Source organism: Ranitomeya variabilis, chromosome 5 (assembly GCF_051348905.1).
Source record: "Ranitomeya variabilis isolate aRanVar5 chromosome 5, aRanVar5.hap1, whole genome shotgun sequence".
In the NCBI taxonomy this organism is placed as follows: domain Eukaryota; kingdom Metazoa; phylum Chordata; class Amphibia; order Anura; family Dendrobatidae; genus Ranitomeya; species Ranitomeya variabilis.
The window spans coordinates 191,655,749-191,670,634 of record NC_135236.1 but is presented as its reverse complement, the minus strand read 5'-3'; positions in this window follow the sequence as shown (position 1 = coordinate 191,670,634).

The following is a 14,886-nucleotide window of genomic DNA, read 5'->3' as shown; positions in this document are numbered from 1 at the left end:
GTGGATTCGGGACCTTGGGCATGCGCAAACCACTACGCCACCAACGGAAAACTAAGCAAGATCTGGGGGAAGACACCACGCCCTTTTGACCAGACCAGCCTGATTGACAGGCGAAAACGGCTACTTTGGTAACGTATTTTGGCAGCATAGGTGGGGAATCGGGGTCCACAAAATACACTGTTGTAATGCACAGCTCAGGCCCTATTTAACAGTATTTTTATCTCATACTGAAAAAAACGAGGTGACAGGTGCCCTTTAAGATGCTGCTAAACTCTGCGGTTTTGGTGCAATTTTTCCTGTATAGGCTTCTTCTGAAAAAACGCATGACAAAAAAAAGCACACATCATACTGTATGCCAGTGCTAAAAACAACAGCCTGGCTCACGTGCACCTCCCATTCATCACCATAGGCGTCCACTCCCAAGCGAAGTCTACTCCCGGATCTTCAGCTAGGCCTCAGCTCTTGTGTAGTCTGGACCTCACATCTTGACCGGCGTTTTTGGGCCTTGACCGGCGTCTTCTAGATTTCGGAACTTGCTTGGCGTGGATCGGGTCTTCGGGTCTTGACCGTAGTTGCCTGAATCCTGAGACTCGCTTGGCGACTACTGAGTTCTGCTTACAGGTGGACCATTGCCTGTGGCCTTTTGCTGCGGCCTATCACCTTGGCCTTAGGGTCTTCCTTGATGCATGTCCTGCCCATTCCTTCACTTGGCACCAAATCTACTCCTGTTTTGGCGAGCTGGCCATATCTGAGAACTGCGTCATTATGGTCACTAGACTCCATGCTCCTTTCAAACTCTTCCTCCGTGAAACGCTCCTTCTGCTTTGCTCTACAGGGTCTCGTTTGGACAGTAGATGGCTCAATACTGGGGATTTTTGTGGTATCTGTGAAAAAAAAGGGACAACACTCATACTAGTGTTATTCAATGGGGCACTGGGGATAAGCGATTTCTTTCACTTACCGAAAAAAAATCTCAGCATGTTCTGGTGGTCTCCATAAAGCATATGAGGCTCACCCATTCAAGTTTATGAGTGCGTCCAAAAAAAAATGTTGGTTGCCATACAGAGCTATAGCACAGCATTCGATTTTTACTGATACAATGCAATTCCGTAACATAACCTGTGAATGATCCTGTAAATGATTAATAGCTGCTGTAAAAAAACAGATTGTACATGGATGACAAGTGAGAAAAAAATTGTCTCACTTTCTGCATGAAAGTCTGTCCGATTTTTGTTTTATACAATCGTGTGAATCTTCCCTAAGTCCGGGTGTACACAACTATATTTTCTGTCCGAGTGTGATCTGACAAAACATCGGATCACACTTGGATCAATGTTATTCTATGGGGCTGCTCACATGTACAGCTCTTTCTTCAGACCGAGTCGGTCCGAGGAAAAAAATCACAGCATGTCCGAGTTTGATACTATTGTCGGCCGTACAAGTCAATGAGTGCGTGGGAAACATCACACTGTACTCGGATTACACCAACTGCCCACTAGATGGCCTCAGGTATCATAGTAACAATTTGATAAACTCTATCATGTGTAAATTTACCTGAATGTTAAATTATTATTCCTTGTGTTGTGTCTTTGTCGGGCTTCATTCTGTTCTGTAGTTTTTACTCCTCCCTCTTACAATTTAATATTACACTGCTCAAAAAAATAAAGGGAACACTTAAACAACAGAATATAACTCCAAGTAGTTCAAACTTCTGTGAAATCAAACTGTCCACTTAGGAAGCAACACTGTTTAACAATCAATTTCACATGCTGTTGTGCAAATGGAATACACAACAGATAGAAATTATTGGCAATTATCAAGACACCCTCAATAAAGGAGTGGTTCTGCAGGTGGGGACCACAGACCACATCTCACATAATCCGAACCTCGCACCTCCTTCTCCAAGACTTCTCTCGTGCTGCGCCAGCTCTTTGGAATGCACTTCCCCAGATGATCAGGCTGATACCTAGCCCCGACCTATTCAAGAGGCTTTGAAAACCCATCTCTTCAAACAAGCCTACCACATCAACTACTCAGTAAACTAACTTTGCCCTGTTCCCTCCTTCCAAATATTATTCTGAATCTGCACCCTACTATTCATCAGTCTCCACACCCTCCATGCACATGATAACTGCACTTGATACTTGACTATTGCACTTAAACACACAGGCTGATGACTGGTTCATGCAGCTTTATATGAAAATCCCTATTTATTATAATTGCACTTTTCACCTATTGTGTCCCTCCATTTCCTTGTAGATTGTAAGCTTGCGAGCAGGGACCTCACGCCTAATGTCACTGTTTAAATTGTCTTAACTTGTATTGAATTTATTGTCTGTACATGTCCCCGCTTAATTGTGAAGTGCTGCGGAATATGTTGGCGCTATATAAATAAAATAAATAAAAATTATTATTATTATTATCTCAGGACCAATGCTTTCTGGCTGATGTTTTGGTCACTTTTGAATGTTGGTTGTGCTTTCACACTCGTGGTAGTATGAGACGTAGCATGAGACGGACTCTACAACCCACACAAGCAGCTCAGGTAGTGCAGCTCATCCAGGATGGCACATCAACGCAAGCTGTGGCAAGAAGGTTTGCTGTGTCTGTCAGCGTAGTGTCCAGAGGCTGGAGGCGCTACCAGGAGACAGGCCAGTACACCTGGAGATGTGGAGGGGGCCGTAGGAGGACAACAACTCAGCAGCAGGACTGCTACGTCAGCCTTTGTGCAAGGAGGAAAAGGAGGAGCATTGCCAGAGTCCTGCAAAATGACCTCCAGCAGGCCACCAATGTGCATGTGTCTGCACAAACGGTTAGAACCAACTCCATGAGGATGGTCTGAGTGCCTGACGACCACAGATGGGGGTTGTGCTCACAGCCCAACACCGTGCAGGACACTTGGCATTTGCTACAGAACACCAGGATTGGCAAATTCGCCACTGGAGCACTGTGCTTTTCACAGAGGAAAGCAGGTACACACGGAACACATGCGACAGACGTGACAGAGTCTGGAGATGCCGTAGAGAGTGATCTGCTGCCTGCAACATCCTTCAGCATGACCGGTTTGGCAGTGGGTCAGTAATGGTGTGGGGTGGCATTTCTTTGGAGGGCCGCACAGCCCTCCATGTGCTCGCAGAGGTAGCCTGACTGCCATTAGGTACCGAGATGAGATCCACAGACCCCTTGTAAGTCCATGCTTGTGCGGTTAGCCCTGGGTTCCTCCTATTGCAGGACAATGCCAGACCTCATGGCTGGAGTGTGTCAGCAGTTCCTGCAAGATGAAGGCATTGAAGCTATGGATTGGCCCGCCCGTTCCCCAGACCTGAATCCGATTGAACACATCTAGGACATTATGTATTGCACCATCCACCAACGTCTCATTGTCCAGGAGTTGGTGGATGCTTTAGTCCAGGTCTGGGAGGAGACCCCTTGGGAGACCATCCGCCGCCTCATCAAGAGCTTGCCCAGGCATTGTAGGGAGGTCATACAGGCACATGGAGGCCACATACACTACTGAGCATCATTTCCTTGTCTTGAGGCATTTCCACTGAAGTTGGATCAGCCTGTATCTTCATTTTCCACTTTGATTTTGAGCATCATTCCAACTCCAGACCTCCGTGGGATATTAGTTGTGATTTACGTTGATCATTTTTAGGTTTTATTGTTCTCAACACATTCCACTATTTAATGAATAAAGATTTACAACTGGAATGTTTCATTCAGTGATATCTAGGATGTGGGATTTTAGTGTTCCCATTATTTTTTTGAGCAGTGTATATTGGATTGTAAACTAAGTGTTTAATAAAGATTATTATATTTTACCCCTTTGGGTTTATACACTTCCTTCTTTTTTGGTTGCTATGTATTTTAGAAGTACCCCCCCATCTTTTGATCATTTATAGCTAATAATTGAGCTTAGTGATATGCTGCAGGAGTGATGTGAGCTGTGGATGTGACAACACTGCAGCAGCCAAAACACAGAGACTGTAGCAGTGGCGGAGAACCAGCGCTGACCAAGGGAGGGTGAGTATTATCTTCGCTGGTGTCGGCAGGCTCCCCTCCACCTCTGGGCCCGATCACACACACTTTCTGGCTCCAATCATTACAACCTTGCTGACAATCAATCATTGGAGGTCAGCAATTGGTGGTAAAATACAGTAGAGCTGGTGAGTGAAGTTCTCGTCCTGCTGAACCTGAGAATAAAACTTAAAAAAACAGATTTCTCAAAAACGCCCTACCAAGAAAGGTGTGAATGCAATAAGCATTATAGAGGCTTTACACTCATTAGTTTGGGGATGAATATCCTGCTAACAGGTCCTTTTCATGCTGTGTCCACGTAATTGGCATCAAGTGCACAGCTTCACATTACAGCTACACTCCCATTCTAACCCAAGACTAGTAGTAGGCTAATGATGAATTATTTGTTCTGTCAGATATCTGCCACTTGTGCTACAAAATGCAAACATCCATGTTGTTACATTCATGAAAAAAAAAGTTATTTGTTCCTGAATGGTGAACTGAAGAATCCTCTATGTGGCCCTGGACAACTTTCTGGATTGAATCATATATAAACGTTCTCTACCTTGGATGGAAATATTCCGATCATTTCAAAAGCATAACTGAAGTTTTTGGGTTTTTTAGAAGTCTATAGTGCCACCTAATGTTCAAAAAACTAACTGCTTGTTCATTAATAAAAAATAATGTAACAGTGCTGCTGTACCAGGCTCCACTAACGTTGTGTATTTTCTAGGGAACTTACAGCACTGAGGTCATTTGGCTACCAGCAGATGGTTCTGTGTTCATTTTCATAGCCATGTATTACTTCTCGGGTCTCTCAGATTTCCACTACTCTAAATCTAAAAATAAATGGTGGCGTGGACAAACAAGCCTGCTTCCCTGCGTCTTTAGTATGAATATATTGCACACTGAAAATATTTATACCACTGCTGAAATGTGACGTCCATTAGTAAACGCTCTGATAAGGAACATCTCTAGAGAAAACTGCTCTCTTAATGCTCCTTTGTGAGACATTTACATAATTTGCACCAAAATCTGGCTCTAATACACATAATTTGCAGAATGCAGCTAAACAAGGCTGGAGTCACACTAAAGGTATAAAAAATCGGTCCAATTCTCACTGCCAAGAGTCGCATGAGTGTTATGCGAGTACAATCTGATTTTTCACACTTAGCATCCGATTTACACCCGAGTGCAATGCGATTGCTATCTGATTGCAATGCAAGTTTAACATATAACAATTCACTAAGCCATTTACTGTATACATCGTTTTCAAAGAAAATATTCTTCAACACATACTGTATATATATATATATATGTTTATATATATATATATATACACATTTGTGCAGTGTGTGTGCAGCTAACTGTACATGAATTTAATTAACAAAAGATTATTTTTCTGAAAAAAACGGCGTGGGCTCCCGCATAATTCTCTTAACCAGCAGAGGTAAAGCCGACAGCTGGGGGCCGATGTTTATAGCCTGGGAAGGGGGCAATACCCATCGAGCTTCCCAGGCTATTAATATCAGCTTACAACTGTATACGTAGCCTATTTGATGTCAGCATGAGCGAGGGGGGGAAACTTTTCCACGGTGCTTGCGCTGACATCAGAAAGTTGAAGTAAGTTCATTAGCTGTGAACTCCCAGGACCTTTCTGACGAAAAACTGTAGGAGAGATCAGTGCAAAATAGGGTCTTATCCAAGAAATATAGTGAGCTTTACGCTCAGATTACACTCACCTGCTTAATCCGAAAAAACAGCATATGGTGCAATATCTGCTGCAGCAGATCCACGGGTTAGTCAGTGACCATCAGACATCAATAAGTTAGAAAGAGTTTGTGGATAGTCTCCATGCTGCCGACAGGATTTAAGACATATATCCCAGTGTAGTAAAATGATTGCTTTATTTTGAGGCGTTTCGAAGTACAAGGTTACTTTTTCTTCAAGAAAACCACATGTGTATGTCTATATCTGTGTGGATATACATTTGGTTTTCCTGAAAAAGAAGAAACTTTGTACTTTGAAACGCGTTGAAATAAACCAGTCATTTTACTACACTGGGATATCTGTCTTAAATCCTGTCGGCAGCGCGGAGACTATCCACCATCTCCTTCTAACCTATTGAGGATCTTTCTGAAGGCACCACAAGTAGGAGAACTTTCTCACGCTCACGGTGCTATCAGACAGGTAATAGGAGTTCACAAGGAGACACTGAGCACACCCTGCTCAGTGTCTCTGCTGGATTGCAAGCTGTATGATCGCATCATGCAACCATGCAGCCTGCCATCTAGATGTAGCAGAGCTAGATCTGTTGTGGGACAAATCATCTCCTCTTCGGAAAGGTGAGGAATATTGTTTCTTTTTTACTTTGTTGCAGAAGACAATGGCATCGGTGGAATGGGCGAGGACGTAAGTATGGTTTAATTAAGATCTATTAACAGAGTCTGTGTTATTCTTTCAATTAAAGGACTTTATTCCTGGGTGTCTGTGTTTTTATATGATATGACTATGGGGTTAGTAATTGGGTGTCTCATTGACTCCTCTCCATTACTAACATCAGGGCTTGAGGTCACCTGATAATACAAAGGTGACATGTACCCCCCCAACTATCACCCTACTTGCCACCGCTATAGGACAAGTGGGAAGAGTGAGGCTAAGAGCCAGAATTGGCGCATTTGTGATTTTACACGATATGCCTGAGAAAAATAATGCTGATGTGAGCTGCCCCATAGATTAACACCGGGCTGAGTGCTATGCAATGTTTTCTAGTGTGACTCTGGCCTAAGGCTAAGTGCACACTGCGTCTGTGCTCTTATCCTACAGAATACATCAAGAACTTTTCCCAACGTATATTATAATGTTGTCATAGATCTCTATTCACCAGACAGAGGCCAAAAGTTTGCTCTTTAGGCCACTGTCCAGCTGGTATGTGCCTGGTTTTTCTATACAGAGGGACACTGCAAAGAAATGTATACCATGTGGTATAAGTCTTTTACAATGGGTCCCTGTGGTGGATGGATGGCTAAGCTTTGATCCTTCGGCCATTATTGGGCAGATACCCCCAGAGCATGTGCACCTGACAGTAGGCACAAATGTTGTCTCCATGTAGCATAAGCTTGCACATAGTGGCAGACAATCAGCTATATTTGGCCAATTATGCCATACATGTCTCGTTTCAACCTACTGTAAAATGGCCAAAAAAATTCAATTGTGAAAGATAATTTTTCTGGTAAACAATTGTCTGCCATCAGTCATTCACACACAATTTTAAGATTATGGTTGTCCAAAATGATCAAAATCAGCCATTCATATGGGCCATGAGCAAGTGAAAGCCAAGCTCACTTATCATCCCAAACATTGTTTTCACTGTTTTCCTTCGGCAGCTTACATGTATTATGCGCACGGCCCCAAAGCATAACATTGGTACGGGTGCGATAAGATGTTTTGTCAGATCGTACGTGAACAGATACTAATGTCATGTGCACGAGCCCTTAAGCTGAAAATACTAACATACAATGAGAATATACAAATAGCAGATACACTCTAGGAACATCGTCACATTTGTGTGTGGCTCTCACTACTCCAAATTGCCTACAGCTCATTCTTTATGGCAGTTTGCAAGATTATTTATTGTTCCTCATAGATTTTTTCCACTATCAAATATTAATTTACTGCCTTACACCAGGCAAAACACATTTTTTTTTTATTTTACATTTAATATATAAAAGGGTTATACTCAACACTGAAAGTTATCACCTTGCTATAATTGATTAGGTGGTCAATTTCTGATTGGTCTGAGTGTTGGATCCCCACTGATCCTAACAACCAGGATCTGAACGTGTCCATCGGAATAGAGGAATATCTATGCCAAGCACTGTACTTAGCTTTCTACATAAGTTCCCTAGAAAATAAATAGAGTGGCATTGGCCACTGCTCTACTCCAGTGGGCCAATTCAGCGCCCATTTTCAGGATCAGATATTAGAACGTTATCACACATCACCTGAATAGATGATAACTTTCCAGCAACAAATTCTCTATGGAGATAGCGGAGTAAGCCGTAGGTGAATTTATCTGACAGTTAGTAGACCCCTATACACAATATATTGCTGTCTGACTCTGGTGAAAATTAGGTTTGCTTAGGGGTCTAGTATTTTAGTCTGGGGTTTAAAAAAATGTGGATTCTGACGTACAATGTATTATGACCTTTTCTGACAGGTTAAAAGTGGCTTACATTTTTATTAGCTACCTACAGATACCTTAAATTGGGCACATAATGCATTCTTTACTTTTCTTCCTGTATGCCTTTGGTAGCGTGTCTGGTGACCCAGGTCATGCCCACTCAACTGCTGGCTTTATATTTCCAATTAGACAAGGGACTAACTTTGTGGAATGTTATACCAACCTGTTGCAAACCCTGTCTTCTGAATTGGCCTGAAACAATGACACTGATGCTTGACAAAGACCCTCTGAGGTTGAAACGTTGCACTTATGGCACAATAAAGCGTTTATGATCTGCACCTGGATTGGATGCTGTCCTTCACTTTGAACTTTTGAAACAATGACACTGTCTTGGCTATCTTCAATGCTGGCCTATCCAGTTGGATAAAGGACAATATTGCTGGTAGAGATTCACAATTTTTCCTTTATAATCTTCTTTCTGTTAACACACAAGTGTACCCATGTTAAAGTGAGATTAAGGGAGAAAGATTTTCAGTTCCAAAATATTAGAGCTTCTTCAAAATCATACACCAGAAAGGCCATACAGGAACCCAAGCAAATTGGCTGGCAGAAATTTTCGCCAACCTATTACCTATGTGAGAGACTTTGTTTATATTGAGCCAAAAAAGATCATTCCGGCATGGACTGTTTTAAACTGAAAGTCAAAACAGGGAAACTTCAGGTCTTAAGGTACCGTTACACTAAACGACTTACCAACGATCACGACCAGCGATACGACCTGGCCGTGATCGTTGGTAAGTCGTTGTGTGGTCGCTGGGGAGCTGTCACACAGACAGCTCTCTCCAGCGACCAATGATCAGGGGAACGACTTCGGCATTGTTGAAACTGTCTTCAACGATGCCGAAGTCCCCCTGCAGCACCCGGGTAACCAGGGTAAACATCGGGTTACTAAGTGCAGGGCCGCGCTTAGTAACCCGATATTTACCATGGATACCATTGTAAAAGTGAAAAAAAAATTAAAAATCACTACATACTCACATTCTGATGTCTGTCACGTTCTCCGCCGGCGTCCACAGGGTTAAAACTGCTTTCGGCAGGAGCGCTTGCTAATGCTGCGCTGCTGCCGAGAGCTTCCCTGCACTGATTGTGTCAGCGGCGCGCCGGCAGTAACAGCGGTGACGTCACCGCTGTGCTCTGCTTCACGGCCGGCGCTTTAGCGGCCGGCGCCGACACAGTCAGTGCAGGAAGCTCTCGGCAGCAGCGCAGCATTAGCAAGCGCTCCTGCCGCAAGCAGTTTTAACCCTGTGGACACCGGGGGACGTGACAGAACATCAGAATGTGAGTATGTACTGTTTTTTTTTAAAACTTTTACAATAGTAACCAGGGTAAATATCGGGTTACTAAGCGCGGCCCTGCGCTTAGTAACCCGACGTTTACCCTGGTTACAAGTGAACACATCGCTGGATCGGCGTCACACACGCCGATCCAACGATGACAGCGGGTGATCAGCGACGAAATAAAGTTCTGGACTTCTAGCACCGACCAGCGATATCACAGCGGGATCCTGATCGCTGCTGCGTGTCAAACACAACGAGATCGCTATCCAGGATGCTGCAACGTCACGGATCGCTGTCGTTCTCGTTGGAAAGTTGCTGAGTGTGACGGTACCTGTAGGCAAAAGAGGAGCAATTGCTTTGGATCTAACACTATACTTCACCAAAGACAAGCCTGTTCTTCAGGTCCTCTGAGTTAACTGGACATGCCTGCACTGATTCCAACTGCAGAGAATTTTATAGACCTCTAACTAGTCAGAAGACTGGAAAATCCTTTTGTTTCTTGTAGACACCTCTCAAATTCATCTCACTGAATGTTTACGCAAATCCCTGATGGTCATATCCACATTCAGGCTGAGAAAGTGCTCTTGGTAATTCTACATTCAACCACTGGGGATCATCTTGTTTTCAAAATTGCCTCAAAAATCTGAAACTCTCCTCTGCCTACATCTTTTCCAACTTTCTTATTCTTTGCTAGAACTTCAGAGATATCTTTTCCAAGCATAAGACTGAAAAACTGTCTCCACGTATACCGTTTGACTGCACCATACCTCTTCTTCCAGGTACTGAACCACCCAGAGGGAGAGTTTAGTCTATCATTTTCTCTTATTGAATTTGAAGTGATATCCGCTTACTAGAGATTTGGGAGTCTATTTGTTTCAAATTTAATTTCATTATAATTTTATGACATTTTCAATTCCTGGCAGATCTAATTAATTTGTAATGTAAATGATTGGTGGAGAGAGAGAGAGAAGTGCTAGAAGCAGCAGTGCCAGACTCAGTGTGATTGATCAGTGATATAGTGTAGTCGGCGCCTGAACTGCTATATTTGAATTATACTGCACATTTTTTTCTTCATTCATAATGCAATAGAAAGCAGCAGCAAGGCAGCACAGTATTTTTTACAGTCTGAGTGCTAGTCAGAAAAATTGTCCCCAGAGCCCCCTATACGCAGTATGATGGTACACCACAGCCCCCTATACACAAAATAATGACCCAACAGCCCCCACAGGCAGTATGAGGGTCTCCATACATAGTATGATGTCACCCACTGACAGTATGAGGACCCTTACACACATCATAATGGCACCACAGCCCTCACAGGCAGTATGAAGACCTCCAGCCCCCACACCCAGTATAATGTGCCTCGCACAGTATGAAGACTCACATACACAATATGTTGTCCTCCACACTCCACAGCCCCCACAGGCAGTATGAGGTCCCCCAGGCGTGACACACATTATAATGTCCACGTCACAGACACATTATGATGTCATACAATGTCCAAACACGCAGTATGAGGGCCCTAACACAATATGATGTCCCCCATGGGCAATATCAGAGCCGTAACACGATATAATGTCCTCCACAGACAGTATGAGGGGCCCCACATCCACTAACACATTTTGAGGGCCCCTACACACAATATGATGTCCCCCAGAGCTCTCACAGGCAGTATAAGGGCCACCACAGTCTCCCACACGATTTGAGGGCATCCGGACACAATATGATGTCTTCCGCAGCTCAATCAGGCAGCATGAGGGCCCTAACACACAATATGATGTGTCCATTGGCAAAATAAGCACACAATATGTCCATCACAGGCAGTATGAGGGGCTCCACAGCCACCCACACAGTTTAAGGGCCCCTACACACAATATGATGTCCCCCCAGAGCCATCACAGGCACTACGAGGGCCACTACAGTCTCTCACACAGTTTGAGGGTCCCCACTCACAATATGATATCCTCCATAAGCAATAGGAGGGGCAGGACTCGCTCAGTATAAAGGCCACCCACTGTTCGCAACACATTATGAGGACCACCAAACACAGTTTGATGGCCCTGAAACCTCCCGCCCCCGTACTGACAATAAATAAAATACAAACTACTGTATATACTCTGTATAAGCTGAAATTTTCACCACATTTGTTTGTGCAGTGTCAGGAGCCGGAGGCTGTGACATCATACTCACCCACCTCGCGCCGTCACTGAACGTCCTTGGTTCTCCGTTGTCCCGGTGCTGCAGCGCTTCCTGTGCTGAGAAGTTATGTGGTACTGCTCATTAAGGTAATGAATATGCACACATCTCCACTCCCATAGGCATGGAGCACATATTCATTACCTTAATGAGCGCTACCACGTGACAGCTCAGCACAGGAAGAGCTGCCATCTGGACAACGGAGATGCAGGGACATGCAGCGATGGTGCGAGGAGGGTGAGTGTTGTGAAATTGGATTCTGGGCTCCCCCGGTGGCCACTTGTGGAATTTAACTTGTGTGCATCATCCCCTCTGTTCACCTGCTCCTATCAGGATGTGGGAGTCGCTATATAACCTTGCTCCTCTGTCAGTTTCATGCCGGTCATCAATGTAATCAGTAGCCTTTCTGTGCATGTTCCTGCTACTAGACAACTCCCAGCTAAGTTGGACTTTTGTCCTTGTGTGTTTTTGCATTTTGTTCCTGTTCACAGCTGCTGTTTCGTTATTGTGTCTGGAAAGCTCTTGTGAGCGGAAATTGCCACTCTGGTGTTATGAGTTAATGCTAGAGTCTTAAAGTAATTTCTGGATGGTGTTTTGATAGGGTTTTCTGCTGACCATGAAAGTGCCCTTTCTGTCTTCATGCTATCTAGTAAGCGGACCTCGATTTTGCTAAACCTATTTTCATACTACGTATGTCATTTCATCTTAAATCACCGCCAATATATGTGGGGGCCTCTGTCTGCCTTTTGGGAAAATTTCTCTAGAGGTGAGCCAGGACTGTCTTTTCCTCTGCTAGGATTAGGTAGTTCTCCGGCTGGCGCTGGGCATCTAGGGATAAAAAAACGTAGGCATGCTACCCGGCCACTTCTAGTTGTGCGGCAGGTTTAGTTCATGGTCAGTATAGTTTCCATCTTCCAAGAGCTAGTTCTCATATATGCTGGGCTATGTTCTCTCGCCATTGAGAATCATGACAGTTTGACCGGCCCAAAAAAGGGTTAAATTACTGGCTGAGAAAGGAGAGAAAAAAGAAGTCTGCTACAATTTTTTTTTTTTTTTTCCCTCTAGTTCTGAGTGTGCTCTTAATTGAATCACTTGCTAGTCTGCCTATACTGCAGCCTTCCTCTCTTCCTCTCCTTCTAATCCTTGAATGGCTCTGTGTTCACCTGTTTCAAATGGATCTTCAGAGTGTAGCTACAGGTTTGAATAATCTCGCCACAAAGGTACAAAATTTGCAAGATTTTGTTGTTCATGCACCTATGTCTGAGCCTAGAATTCCTTTGCCTGAATTCTTCTCGGGGAATAGATCTCACTTTCAAAATTTTAAAAATAATTGCAAATTGTTTTTGTCCCTGAAGTCTCGCTCTGCCGGAGACCCTGCACAGCAGGTCAGGATTGTAATTTCCTTGCTCCGGGGCGACCCTCAAGACTGGGCTTTTGCATTGGCACCAGGGGATCCTGCGTTGCTCAATGTGGATGCGTTTTTTCTGGCCTTGGGGTTGCTTTATGAGGAACCTCATTTAGAGCTTCAGGCGGAAAAGGCCTTGATGTCCTTGTCTCAGGGGCAAGATGAAGCTGAAATATACTGCCAAAAATTCCGCAAATGGTCTGTGCTTACTCAGTGGAATGAGTGCGCCCTGGCGGCGATTTTCAGAGAAGGTCTCTCTGATGCCATTAAGGATGTTATGGTGGGGTTCCCTGTGCCTGCGAGTCTGAATGAGTCCATGACGATGGCTATTCAGATCGATAGGCGTCTGCGGGAGCGCAAACCTGTGCACCATTTGGCGGTGTCTACTGAGAAAACGCCAGAAAATATGCAATGTGATAGAATTCTGTCCAGAAGCGAGCGGCAGAATTTTAGACGAAAAAATGGGTTATGCTTTTATTGTGGTGATTCAACTCATGTTATATCAGCATGCTTTAAGCGTACTAAGAAGCCTGACAAGTCTGTTTCAATTAGCACTTTACAGTCTAAGTTTATTCTATCTGTGACCCTGATTTGTTCTTTGTCATCTATTACCGCGGACGCCTATGTCGACTCTGGCGCTGCTTTGAGTCTTATGGATTGGTCCTTTGCCAAACGCTGTGGGTATGATTTGGAGCCATTGGAGGCTCCGATACCTCTGAAAGGGATTGACTCCACCCCATTGGCTAGTAATAAACCACAATACTGGACACAAGTGACTATGCGTGTTAATCCGGATCACCAGGAGGTTATTCGCTTTCTGGTGCTGTATAATCTACATGATGTTTTGGTGCTGGGATTGCCATGGCTGCAATCTCATAACCCAGTCCTCGACTGGAGAGCTATGTCTGTGTTAAGCTGGGGATGTAAAGGAACTCATGGGGACGTACCTTTGGTTTCCATTTCATCATCTATTCCCTCTGAGATTCCTGAATTCTTGTCTGACTTTCGTGACGTTTTTGAAGAACCCAAGGTTGGTTCACTACCTCCGCACCGGGAGTGCGATTGTGCCATAGACTTGATCCCGGGTAGTAAATACCCTAAGGGTCGTTTATTTAATCTGTCTGTGCCTGAACACGCTGCTATGCGAGAATATATAAAGGAGTCCTTGGAAAAGGGACATATTCGTCCTTCGTCATCTCCCTTAGGAGCCGGTTTTTTCTTTGTGTCTAAGAAAGACGGCTCTTTGAGGCCGTGTATTGATTATCGACTTTTGAATAAAATCACGGTTAAATATCAATATCCGTTACCACTGCTTACTGATTTGTTTGCTCGTATAAAGGGGGCCAAGTGGTTCTCTAAGATTGATCTCCGTGGGGCGTATAATTTGGTGCGAATCAAGCAGGGGGATGAGTGGAAAACCGCATTTAATACGCCCGAGGGCCATTTTGAGTATTTGGTGATGCCTTTTGGTCTTTCAAATGCCCCTTCAGTCTTCCAGTCCTTTATGCATGACATTTTCCGCGATTATTTGGATACATTTATGATTGTGTATCTGGATGATATTCTGATTTTTTCGGATGACTGGGACTCTCATGTCCAGCAGGTCAGGAGGGTTTTTCAGGTTTTGCGGTCTAATTCCTTGTGTGTGAAGGGTTCTAAGTGTGTTTTTGGGGTTCAGAAGATTTCCTTCTTGGGATACATTTTTTCCCCCTCTTCCATCGAGATGGATCCTGTCAAGGTTCAGGCTA